Below are 12,866 nucleotides of genomic sequence, written 5' to 3' on the forward strand. Positions count from 1 at the left end.
TGGAATTTCTCACAAGGTCAAAATAAAAATTAAATCATAGGGCTTCCCTGGTGGCGCAGTGGTTGAGAGTCCGCCTGCCGATGCAGGGGGCACGGGTTCGTGCCCCGGTCCGGGAAGATCCCACATGCCGCGGAGCAGCTGGGCCCGTGAGCCATGGCCGCTGAGCCTGCGCGTCCGGAGCCTGTGCTCCACAATGGGAGAGGCCACAACAGTGAGAGGCCCACTTACCACAAAAAATAAATAAATAAATAAATAAAAATTAAATCATCTACATATAGTCTGGAGAGAAAATTAAGGCCAAACATTTTGACACAAAAGGAAACAGGTAATCACTGATGGCTCGGCTTAATAGATAAAGAAGTGTCCTGTGTTAGAGGGCTCCACTAGGGCTTAATCTAGACAGAAAAAAGGGAAAGAGACATAATAGACGAGAGAGGCGTGACTCTAGAAACTGATTCCTTAAAACAGGAACTTAGTCCAATTCCAACTGAATATCCTGTTTTACGTCTTCCTCGGCAATACATCTAAAAATATTTCACAAAACACAACATGCTCTTCCGTAAAGACCATTTATCATAGGAGGAGCTGAGGACACGTGAGTTTTATTCTTAAGATCATCCAAGGAAGAAGTGGCCTGAGAAGCTGATATTCAACATTCTGCAAATGGGTAAACAGAACTCCTAAAAATGCAACATGGACTTTGGGACATCCCAGTGGTGTTTTCCCTCCCTCCCTCTCTCTCTCCCTCCCTCCCTCTCTCCCTAACTCCCTCCCTCCCTTCCTTCCTTCCTGCCTTCCTTCCTCTACGAATATAATGGATATTTGAGAAAGATTCAAACAATAAAGAAGTATATATTGAAAAAAGGAGACTTTCTCCCTCTGCCCCCCTCATCTCACCCCCAGAGGTAATCACGTGGTATTTAGAGTCTACCTAGAATCCTTCCATATCATCTCAGCTCAGGCCGCTGTAACAAAATACCCAAGACTGGAAGGCTTAAACAACAGATATTTATTTGTCTCAGTTCTGAAGGCTGGGAAGTCTGAGATCGGGGTGCCAGCATGGCTGGTTTCTGGTGAGTACCATCTTCCTGGCTTGCAGATGGCCAATTTCTCACTGTTTCCTCCACAATAGAGGGTGAGGGGGCAGAGGTTCTGGTCTGTTTTTATAAAGACACTAATGCCATCGTGACCACCCTCATGATCTCACCTAAATCCAATTACCTCCCAAAGACCCTTCAAATACCATCACACTGGAGACTGGGGTTTCAAAATATGAATTTTGGAAGGGTTCAAACACTTGGTCCATTGTACGTATCTTCTATACATTTACACATTTAAATAAATAAATATTGGTTTTTACAAAGAAGTAGGAATATGCTGTATGTATTCTTTTAAAGTTTTTTTTTTTTAACTTAAAAATAGACCATGGATATCTTTCCATGTCAGTCCTTGTGGATCAATCTCACTTTTTAAAATAGCATATGATATTCCATAGTATGGCATTTCCAAAATTTATTTAACCATTTTTCTATTGATTGACATTTAGGTTGCTCTCAATTATTCTCCATTAAAAATAATCTTGTGGTTAGCATATATAGCCGTATGAGTATGTGATAATATTTCTAAAGGACAGATAGAGTCTTAGAAGAAGAATGAGGTAGGGCTGGGTAGTCATAGGACACATGCATTTAGGACATTGAGGGATACTGCCAAATGGTCCTACAGAGGGCTCTCCCACTCCCATTTTTTCATTCTCACCACCAGCCCTTCTACTCCCATCCTGGTATTGACAATCTTACATTTCAAACATCTATCCTATTATCTGACACATTGTAAATGCTCAAGAACTAGTATCTTTATGATGAAAAAATGACATAGACTAGGTATATATCCAGAAAAGATGAAAACCCTAATTTGAAAAGATACATGCACCCCAATGTTCATAAGTGGCACTATTTACAATAGCCAAGACATGGAAGCAACCTAAGTGTCCATCAGCAGATGAAGGAATAAAGAAGATGTGGCATATATATATATATATATATATATATATATATATATATACAATGGAATACTACTGAGCCATAAAAAAGGATGAAATCATGCCATTTGCAGCAACATGGATAGATCTAGAGATTATCATACTAAGTGAAGTAAGCCAGACAAAGAGGAATATATGATATCATATATGTGGAATCTAAAATAATGATACAAATGAACTAACCTATTTACAAAACAGAAACAGACTCACAGACATAGAAAACAAACTTACATTACAGAATGGGAAAAGGGCGGCAGAAGGATAAACTAGGAGTTTGGGATTAGCAAATACACACTACTATATATAAAATAGACAAACAGGGCTTCCCTGGTGGTGCAGTGGTTGAGAGTCCGCCTGCCGATGCAGGGGACACAGGTTCGTGCCCCGGTCCGGGAGGATCCCACATGCCGCGGAGCGGCTGGGCCCGTGAGCCATGGCCACTGAGCCTGCGCGTCTGGAGCCTGTGCTCCGCAACGGGAGAGGCCACAACAGTGAGAGGCTCGCGTACCGCAAAAAAAAAAAAAAAAAAAAAAATAGACAAACAACAAGGACCTACTGTATCGTAGAGGGAACTATATTTAATATCTTGTAATAATCTATAATGGAAAAGAATCTGAAAAAGAATAGATAGATATAACTGAATCACTTTGTTATATACCTGAAAGTAACAAAACATTGTAAATTAACTATACTTCAATTAAAAAAGACTGACATAGATTTTCAATTTATAATGTGTCATGCTAGTTAATATTTTGCTTTGCGATTAACCACAAAGGTCCTGTGTTAAATGACTTTCTATGCATGTGAGTTCTTATTAGAATATTACATGACATCGCACTATTAGTAACATGCTGTAAGTCTCAAAATCCCCAGGGAACATTGGTATAATGAGAAAGTCAAGGAGAGTTGGAGGTTATTCATTAGGTCTCCACGCTTCAGCACAAAAACACGAGTCCCTTCACATATTCCTCACATCTCCACAGCCAGCGGAGGCAATATACCAAATTAATTCTGAGGCGAAAAATGAGTGTCACTGGGTGAATAAAATTGGGAAAAAATATTAGCATGAAGGAACATCTGCTGCCATCACAACGAAGTACTGGCACATAGACCATCTTAAAGTGACAACACTCACAGCACTGAAACTAACGTATGGACCGAAAACCCAGTAACTGCCTCTATGTACCTGTGCCCTCTTTAGCTGCTTTCCGACATCCTTAGCCCAGACCTGTGAATCACTGGAATTGTTGCAAAATTGCCAAAACAACCTCTGAGAAGCAGATGGTTACGAAGCCTTCTGTCCAGATGCCAGAATCCCATATGCTTGCCAATCTGTGTTTCCAGCGTGCACCATTATACTTAAAATTATATTTTTCCTTTTCCTGCCATGTTCACTCTACCATAATTAACAAGTTCCTAATACTTCTCCAGAAAACAAGAAACATCACAGCCTGTTCGCTTCCCTTTTATAAATAGAAACGTGAAAAGCAAGTGTCAGACACCCCCAAACATTCAACCTAATCTGCAACTCAACTGTTTGGGACTCACATTAGTGGTCTTTGTGGAGTCTTTTTTATAATTTTCTTTTATTTCAACAGAGTCACTGTCTTCCCTGGGCTCTCCAAGTACCTCAGTACTAAGAGGGCTGCTCCCTAATTCTTTTCTAAGTCTATTAGCAAACAAAAAAAGAACAGTTTTTTGTCACGAATTTTTCATTATACAGAACCAGGGAGGAGAATGGTAAGAAGCAAATTCTCTGCTTTAGAACAATATGTGGATTTCTCAAGCCAGCAGTGCTAGCTAATATAGCCCACACATCATGACAGCAAAACCTTTGGCACAGTCTCAGAGACTGAGCTTTTAGATACCAAAACAAAGCACTTTGATCAGCACCCAAGTTTACATGTCACAGGGAGAACTGAAATATTTCCCAAATCCAAGTTGACCCTTTGGGGAGCTCAGAGATACCCTTGTTCAGAGGTCAGTCTTTCAAACAATTAGTTTTTCTATTGACTTGTTTATTTGCTCCTGGACCAGAATGCCCACCCCCTCCAGGGTCTGGCACCACTGGGTGTGGAAAATGTCCAAAATTTCACAACAAGTTGTCTATTCTGCAACAGTCAATTTGGCATATTTACATGGTGTTCCAGTGCAGGGCTTTGAAGCTACCAATCATGAATAGCATACTCTCACATTCCTCTTACGTTATTTTCCCAGGAATCTGTGTACCATACCTGTGATGTTGGTAAGGAAATAACTTTAAACATTCAACCTTTCAACAGAAAAGGAACTTAAATTTCTTTCAGTGAACATTTTGGAGTTGTAGAACAGTACGTTGATTTTATTAGTAAATCTGACACAACATTTTTTTTTTTTTGTCTGTTTGGTGTAGGGAGGCATGATGTTTTTGAAAAACTTAGACTACACTGAGATATGTGAATTTAAATCAGCAATTTAAAAGTAAGTATTATGACATTTTAATTACATTTTAATGGTAAAACCTTGGAAGTGATGCTGATTTAAGTCAAAATAACTTTTGAAAGTGTTTTTCTTGCCTGCAGCTATCTGGATACCTGACAGGAGGGAAATAGGAAAAGAGAGTAAAAAGAGAATGATGTTCTCACCAAGAAAAAAAGTGAGCTGTGCGTTGGGCTTTTTTTGTTTATTTGAATTAAATTTGATAACTGTGATGAAAAGATCTAGGAGTAATAGGAAACTTTTGGACGTGTCAGCATGCAAGATACTATGTTTACATTTGTTTTACAAAAAAGTCAACATTAAGGATGAAAAATGGATGACAAAGATTGTAACATAATTTCTGTCTGCATGTATGCCCTCTCTCCCGCTGTCATATGATCTTATGTTTAGGTTCTGCTTGAACTCAAAAGAAAGGAAGGAAGGAAGGAAGGAAGCAAGGGAGGGAGGGAGGAAGGAATGAAGGAAGAAACTGAGAAGTTCAGGAAGATTAGATGCAAACACCAAAATCCCAGAACATTTTTTTCTCAGTATTTCTTCTTCCCAAGGAGAGAGAGGAAAACTACTGAAATATAACTGAAAAAAAATGTTTACTTTGAGAAGCTAACAATAATGAGTTAAAGGCAAAGACATTAAAAAGTTGTACTTAAATATACTGACCTTCTATAAAAAAATAACAAAGGGATGAAATAAGGCCAAGTATGTATGATCTAAAACAAATGGAAATGGATAAATATTACGTTTCTGTTGGAGAGTGCTGTTTTATTTACAGTATTTTTTTTCATTAGTTTCGCTTGGGACTTCCTAATAATGTTTGTAATTTTTTTTCCTAAACTTAAAACTCCAACCACATTCAAATTTTTGCATTTTACAAAGCACTTGCCCCATGGCCCTGAGCCTTTGCACTGACTATTTCTTCTGTGCAGGATGTGCACTCCTCACAATTCCTGCCACACAGAAAACTAGCCAACAAGGAAGTTTCTTCTTCAGATGGAAGAAAAGAGAATACAGATACTGACCTAGGCATAAGAGAATTTTTAATATTATAAAGGTGACAATTCAAATGAGTGGGTTAATTATTTTGTCCACAACTAGTATTGGAAGAATTTGCTAATTATTTGGAAAATAAGTAAACCTAGACCCCTGCCTCATGCCTTATTCAAACTAGGTTCCAGAGGTTTAGCAGTGTGAAAATGAAAAACAAAACTACAGCTATTAGAATATCATTTATGAAAATAATTTTTCTAAAAATCAGTTACAATGTGGAAATTTATGGGAAAAAGCAAATAACTAATAAACATACAGGATGACAACCCCAAAAATGATTAGATAAATGTAAATCAAAATATCTAGTCTATACGAATTATCACTTAGAATGTCTTATAAATCTGTGAGGGGGTGAAAAGAGTCATTCTCAAATGTAGGTGAAATTCTAAATCAGTATAAGGATTTTAAAGGGCAATTAGACAATAACTCAAAATTCCAAATGTGCATACATGTCAACCCAGAAAGTTTAGTTTTGAGGAATCAATCTCATAGATATACTCCTACATGTGTACAAACACACACACACACACACACACAGTCATTGCAGTATCGTTTGCTATAACAATGAATAGAGATAACAAAAGTCTGTCAACAGGAGATTGGTTAAAACAATTAGAATTCAGCCATACAACAAAAAATCAGACCACTATTAAAATGAATAAAGTATATCTGTATTGACCAAGTTGGACAAATATTCATGATACACTTTTAAGTCAAAAAAGAATGTTTTAGAACCGTATGCGTTGAATGCCTATACATACAAATTCAAAAATGAATGCAATGTTATGAAGGTACATGTGTTGTAATTATACAACCGCATGCTTCAACCTGCATATGAGTCACCTCCTTTTTGAACCTTTCGCAATCTCCCTGTGAATATGATATCCACCTCTTAAATCCATACTTTAAGAATACACCTACAATTCCACTACCATCACACCTTTGTAGTTACTGATCAAATAAAGATTAAAATCTTTTTCAGTGAAAAAAAAAGATACAAACTCATTTACAAAACAGAAATAGTCTCACAGACATATAAAATAAACTTACAGTTACCAAAGGGCAAGGTGCAGGGGGAGGGATAAATTAGGAGGACGGAATTAACATATATATACTACTATATATAAAATAGATAACCAACAAGGACCTACTGTATAACACAGGGAACTATACTCAGTATTTTGTAATAACCTATAAGGGAAAAGAATCTGAAAAAGAATATATATATATATATATGTATATATATATATATCTGAATCACTGTGCTGCACGCCAGAAACTAACACAACATTGTAAATCAACTATACTTCAATAAAAAACAAAAATTTAAAAAAAAAAGGGACAACCAAAAAAAATGTTTTTCAGTGGACATAGGGTGCTGAACTTTCAGAAATATATGCTAACTTGCCACACCCCAAATGCAAAAACCACGCTGGAACTAAAGAAAAAAATCAGAGGCAATTTTCCAACAAATACTTGGAGCCTCAATTGTTTGCTGAGTCTGTCTCCAGACAATACAAGACGCAGAGTTAATACACAAAGGCACGTCCACAGTAGTGACACCCTCCACCAAGATCAGACAGACTCCTGGAGGAGACTGGGGGAACCTTCTCTGCTAGGAAGCCTGCCCCTTGTAAAGGTCTCTCATTTTTAAATTTCTAATCAAGTGTAGGCAGGTGGGAGCCGAAGAAGGAGAGAGTGGGAGCCCTTGCTCACATTCCAGCAGCCCACAGCAGGGAAGAGTGGGCAGCTCAAAGAGATGTATCACAGTTATTCACCTAACATCTGCTCCCGTCAACCCATTTGCCAGACAGGGTTTTATAGACAATAAGATTGGATTGAGGAGGGCTGATTAGAAAGTGCATAGTTTAAAGGAAAGACACCCAAACGTTGATGAGTTGAACCAAAGTAACTATTGACATTTAACTAATTTTAAGTAGCATCAATCTCAGATATTAGAACATCTCAATGCTGAAGCATTTTCTAAAAGGACAGAACTATTCAAGATATCTGATATCTTTAAGACCTCTTATGAATTTTTCTTTCCAATTCTCTCTGCAAAAGCCGATGACGGGTCATTAAGGTCACCCTGAGAAAAAACTGTGGTATCTCCTTAGAGATTTTCCTTCAACTTCCAATCCTTTTCTAACCACCATCTCCAAATTCAAATTCAAAATCACTAAGGTATTTACGAGCTTAACAGAATTCAGACCAATCTGGCAAAAAGCTATATTTTGATTAGTGAGAAATAAAGAGAGCTATAAAACCATATATGTTTTAAATATACATTATACGTGTTTGTTGTAATGTAAAACACAGTGTGCAAATAATTGCAGATTGTATCTTATAGTGATGTTACTATATATATATATATATATTTTTTTTTTTTCTGATAAGCTACACAGAAAAAAAAAGTCTAGGACTTTTCCGGTGGCTCAGTGGTTAAGAATCCACCTGACAATGCAGGGGACATGGGTTTGAGCCCTGGTCTGGGAAGATCCCACATGCCGCGGAGCAACTAAGCCCGTGAGCCACAACTACTGAAACCGGTGCACCACAACTGCTGAAGCCCGTGCGCCACAACTATGGAAGCCCATGCGCCACAACTACTGAAGCCCGCGTGCCTAGAGCCAGTGCTCTGCAACAAGAGAAGCCACCTCAATGAGGAGCCCGCTTGCTGCAACTAGAGAAAGCCTGTGCGCAGCAACGAAGACCCAACGCAGCCAAAAATTAATTAATTAATTAATTTCTTTTCTTAAGAAAGAAAAGGAAAAAAATCTAGTCAAGTGAAAACTGGAATAAGGCAGAAAAATCTTTTCTCAAAATCTCTTAGGCATCTTCTAATGCAGTTGTTCTCAAAATGGGGTCCCTGGAAAGCAGCATCAACATTCCCTGGGCACTTGTTAGGAAATCTGAGGGTGGGGGACAGCAATATGGATTGAATGAGCCTTCAGGTGAGTCTGATGACCACTCAAGCTTGAGAAACACCATTCTAATGGTTATGGTCTTGCAGGCTCTGATAAACTCAACTTGGGGTAAGTTCACTCTATGTGTTACTCAAGGTCTTCTTTAATAAGACTTTTTTACATTTGTCATATTGGGCATACTCAGTATTTGAGAAGGAATCACTTGGTCACTCGAGATGCATACATATATTTTAAAATGGATAAGTATTTGATATGAGCCATGATGACAGTGAAATATATAATCTAGTTTTTTCTGATTTATAAATGCTTACATTTAAAGTCTTATAGAAGTATGACAATTGAATCCATTGATTTATGGTTAACAAATCATCTCTATTGAAAATATATATCTATAGTAATTGGGCCTATCCCAGTATATTCCAATAGCTATATCTAAATGAAAACTGGACGCTATCTGTTCTCATTATAAAGGAAAGCGATTGTAATATACCTCTTCCTTGACTCAGTTCTGCTTCTACCACTCTTTCACTCTGTCACAGTAGTCAGATGATTATCTTCCTTGATGGCCTCAAATTATTAATAGCCTTTTATGGAGTGAGCATTTTATTTATGCTACAGATAAAAACTCAGTGCCTTCTTACTTCACGTATATTGGGGAATAATATTCTTCTTCCTCCGCTCATAGCATGGTGTACATTTTCAAAGTCTCCAAACTTTCTAAACCTTCAATGAATTTTATATAAAGCCACAGTATAAAGTCAATGCTCACATTCTTCCTCAAATAATTCAAACAAATTTAATCCATAAGATGAAAGGCATAATAATGTACATGTAAATTATGAGTATTTGCCATTGAGTCTAACCGCATCTGAAATTACAAATAACTTCCCCCCCACCTCGCCCCCCCCACACATACACCAAAAAAGCCCTCCCCAGGCAACACTGTAGCCTTGATTATGGAAGAAACAATTTGTATTCTATTAGCTCCAAGTACTTTAATAGAAACACTAATTTTATTGTAACTTAATTGAAATGGGTCAGAAGTTCAGATGATTGTATGGAGAAGCAAACAAAAGCAATAAATTAGCAAAAATTTTCTGTAATTACCAGAGTGTATAGAACACCATTAATTTTATTCTTATTTCTGATTTGTCTTAAATCCCCACATTAATACTTCTAAGATGAAGGCCAAGTAATAGGCCATTCTCATAGCTCTCTACGTTTTAACTTGCTGTTTATTATGCCTCTTCAATTTAGTCTTTTAATATAACATATATAAAACAAGCCATAAGTATTACAGGCTCTGGGTTAAACCCTTCATTTAGTTCCTGTACATATATGTTATACCTTTAAAGATTCAATTAATCATAATTTTCATATTCAAAATCAAATAATTTAGCCATTAAAATTAGAATTTTCTTTCAGCTAATCTCTCAATTTAAAATGTCAAACTAAAAGTAATATTCATCTTTAGGAAAAGATAACACATATTAAAATGTTCGGCATGATTGGGGATTACATAGAGACTTGAATTCTTCAAGCCCAAAAGGAATAAAAATGATGCCACCATATGAATATGTATCTTATTTTGGGGGGGAGGGGGAGGCAATAAATAATTTTTAAATAGTATTTAATGTCTTTCTTATCAGCCTCACTATGCCTCTGCCTCTTTTTCATTCAGCATTGCTGGTGCTGAAAATTGGTAGCAGTAAAAAGGTAAAGGTGCCTTTGCAATTTGTTTCTCCTCTCCACTCCTCCTTGCCCCTGAGCCTGACATAAGTTGCAGTTGTTACCAGCAGCTCAGGTAGCAGACAGAAACCCCAGCCTGTTCTGAGACCTTGCCAAGAGCAGCAATTGTTCAGCCCCAGTGGGTGCAGGAGTGCGCCTGGCACTTCCATCAGAACATTCTGAGTCCAAAGACAAACCTCTATTAATGGCGCCTACTAATGATCTTTACATTTTAATTAGAAATGCTTGAGTTAAGATCACTCGCTGAAACCTTAATGAGCACAGGAAGGCTTACCTCCTGTTCCTCTGCTTTTCAACTACAAGAAAAAGCAATAAGCTGACCTGAATCAGGTCAGAGCAAATATCAAGAAAACTCATTAGAAATCTGTGATTTAGTCCAAGCTGGAAATACCAGGTATTTTCACTTCAAAGTCAAGAAAACATGAGGTTAGCAAAGGGAAAGATCCACAGAGGTCTCTTCTCCCTTTCTCTTTTCTTTTTCCACTTGCACACCCATACATTTTTATTTGACTTTACCATAGCCAATCCCTTCAATATGCAGAAACCAAAAGCCACATGCCTATATCAATGTCTAAAGGCTATATCAAGTTTGAATATTTTCCTAAGCAATTTGAGGGTTTTCTTTTGTCTAAAAGCACTGAGTAGTATACTGAATGAACTCAGATTTATATCTAGATTATTGTAATAACAAAAAAGTAGATTTAATACTATTGGAAAATGTTTTTGGAAAGTTTCCTTTAAACTGAAGACTGATGTGTTCCTTTTTTGAAAACAGAGACAAGTTATAGGTAGGTTGTTTTTTTTTTTTGTTTGGTTTTGTTTTTTTTTTGCGGTACACGGGCCTCTCACTGTTGTGGCCTCTCCCGTTGCGGAGCACAGGCTCCGGACGCGCAGCCTCAGCGGCCATGGCTCACGGGCCCAGCAGCACCACGGCATTTGAGATCTTCCCGGACCGGGGCACGAACCCACGTCCCCTGCATCAGCAGGCGGACTCTCAACCACTGCACCACCAGGCAAGCCCTATAGGTAGTTTTAAAGTTGATTTTATTGGGGAAAAAGTTCTATGAGGTTCTGCTTTCCCACTCCCAATGACTTCTAAAGCATCATCATCACCATGGAAGCTTGCAAACTTATAAATAAGTCCTCAAATATGGAGGAGAAAGCATCACAACTAGACTCCGTTCCAGGGAATGGCTTTGAGCCTCTCCACTGAAAAAAGAGTAGAGGTGAGTGGTCTCTCTCAGCAATTTCACTTCTCTATGTAATTTCAACTCAGATTTTGTCTCAACTTTCCTTCCTCAAATTTGTGGAGCAGGGTTTCCTGAAGTGAGGTTTCCAGGCATCTGGTGGTCCACAGTTGTCAATCAAGTGGTCTCAGATAACATGTAAGCTTTAAAAGAAAAAGCAAGGAAATGATTATGCTAACAAGCATTTCAGAACCTTATGAGGTGAAATGTGAAATGATTTGATTTTCACAGAAGTCTTGTCACATGTCCGATAATTATCACATTTTAAAAAGTTGTCCTGGGTACTGTGAGTGTGCTGATCAATTTTTCTTGACCATGCTTCAGTTAACAGAGTGTATTTTTGCCTCAGCTAATGAATTTTCCCATCTTTTGTGATATATTTTTCATAATTGTGAATTTAATATTTTCTGTTGTAAGTATCATGCTGAGTTAATGCCCGTGTGAAAACTTAGATCAACGGCTTGAAAAGGGTTCAATGATGCGTGAAAGTAATAATGACAATAATAATAATTTCTACAACTCAGAAGGTCATACAAATAAAAAGAGAATGGAACTCCATGGCAAATATGGAATATGAATTTGTATATATTCACGTATGTGAATCTGCTGGCTTTCCATAAGGAGATGAAAAAGAAAGCAATTATCTGGAAATGGTTGTTTTGAAGGAAGAGCAAAACTATTGGAATCCAGCCCAATTCTATTTTCTATTTTGAAACATTTCCCAAATAATGACATAACACATAAAAGCTTCATTTCTAAAGATAACAAAGTGACTTCTTATGGAAACAACTTGAGTTAACATAGGACAAATATTTAATAATGTTTTTCAATATAAAATTAATTTTGTTACCTGGCCAGAATGGGACTAAAACCAGAGTGTTATCATTGACAGTGATTCTCCTCATAAGCCCAGATCGTTCATTCTAATAGCACATTTAAGTCTCGCTAGCCTAAAACGCTTCCCATTTAAATTAAATGTTTTCTATTTAAGGTCATTGTGTCATCTACAGATAATGACAGTTGCCTCTTACTCTCCAACAGTTCCTCTTTCTTTTTTCTTATCAAATTTATTGTTTGGGCTTAATCCTCTAGCAGTGTTGAAGACTTGCAGTAAACGTTAGCATCTTTGTCTTATTCCTGACTTTAAGAAGTCTTCAATAGTTACACCAGTTTCTCTGACACTTGCTGTGGATAGCTGATGGCAATCCATTAGCACATTAAGGAACTTCTCTTCTGTTCCAAGTGAAGAGTTTTTAATATTAACTGGTATTACATTTTATTAATTGTTTTGGAAGGGCAACAGTTAAGATAATTATATGGTATTTTCCCCCTGTAATCTCTCTCTAGAGAGAATTACATTAGACCTCCTAATGAAAAATC

The sequence above is a fragment of the Lagenorhynchus albirostris genome, chromosome 5, assembly GCF_949774975.1.
Source record: "Lagenorhynchus albirostris chromosome 5, mLagAlb1.1, whole genome shotgun sequence".
NCBI lineage: Eukaryota > Metazoa > Chordata > Mammalia > Artiodactyla > Delphinidae > Lagenorhynchus > Lagenorhynchus albirostris.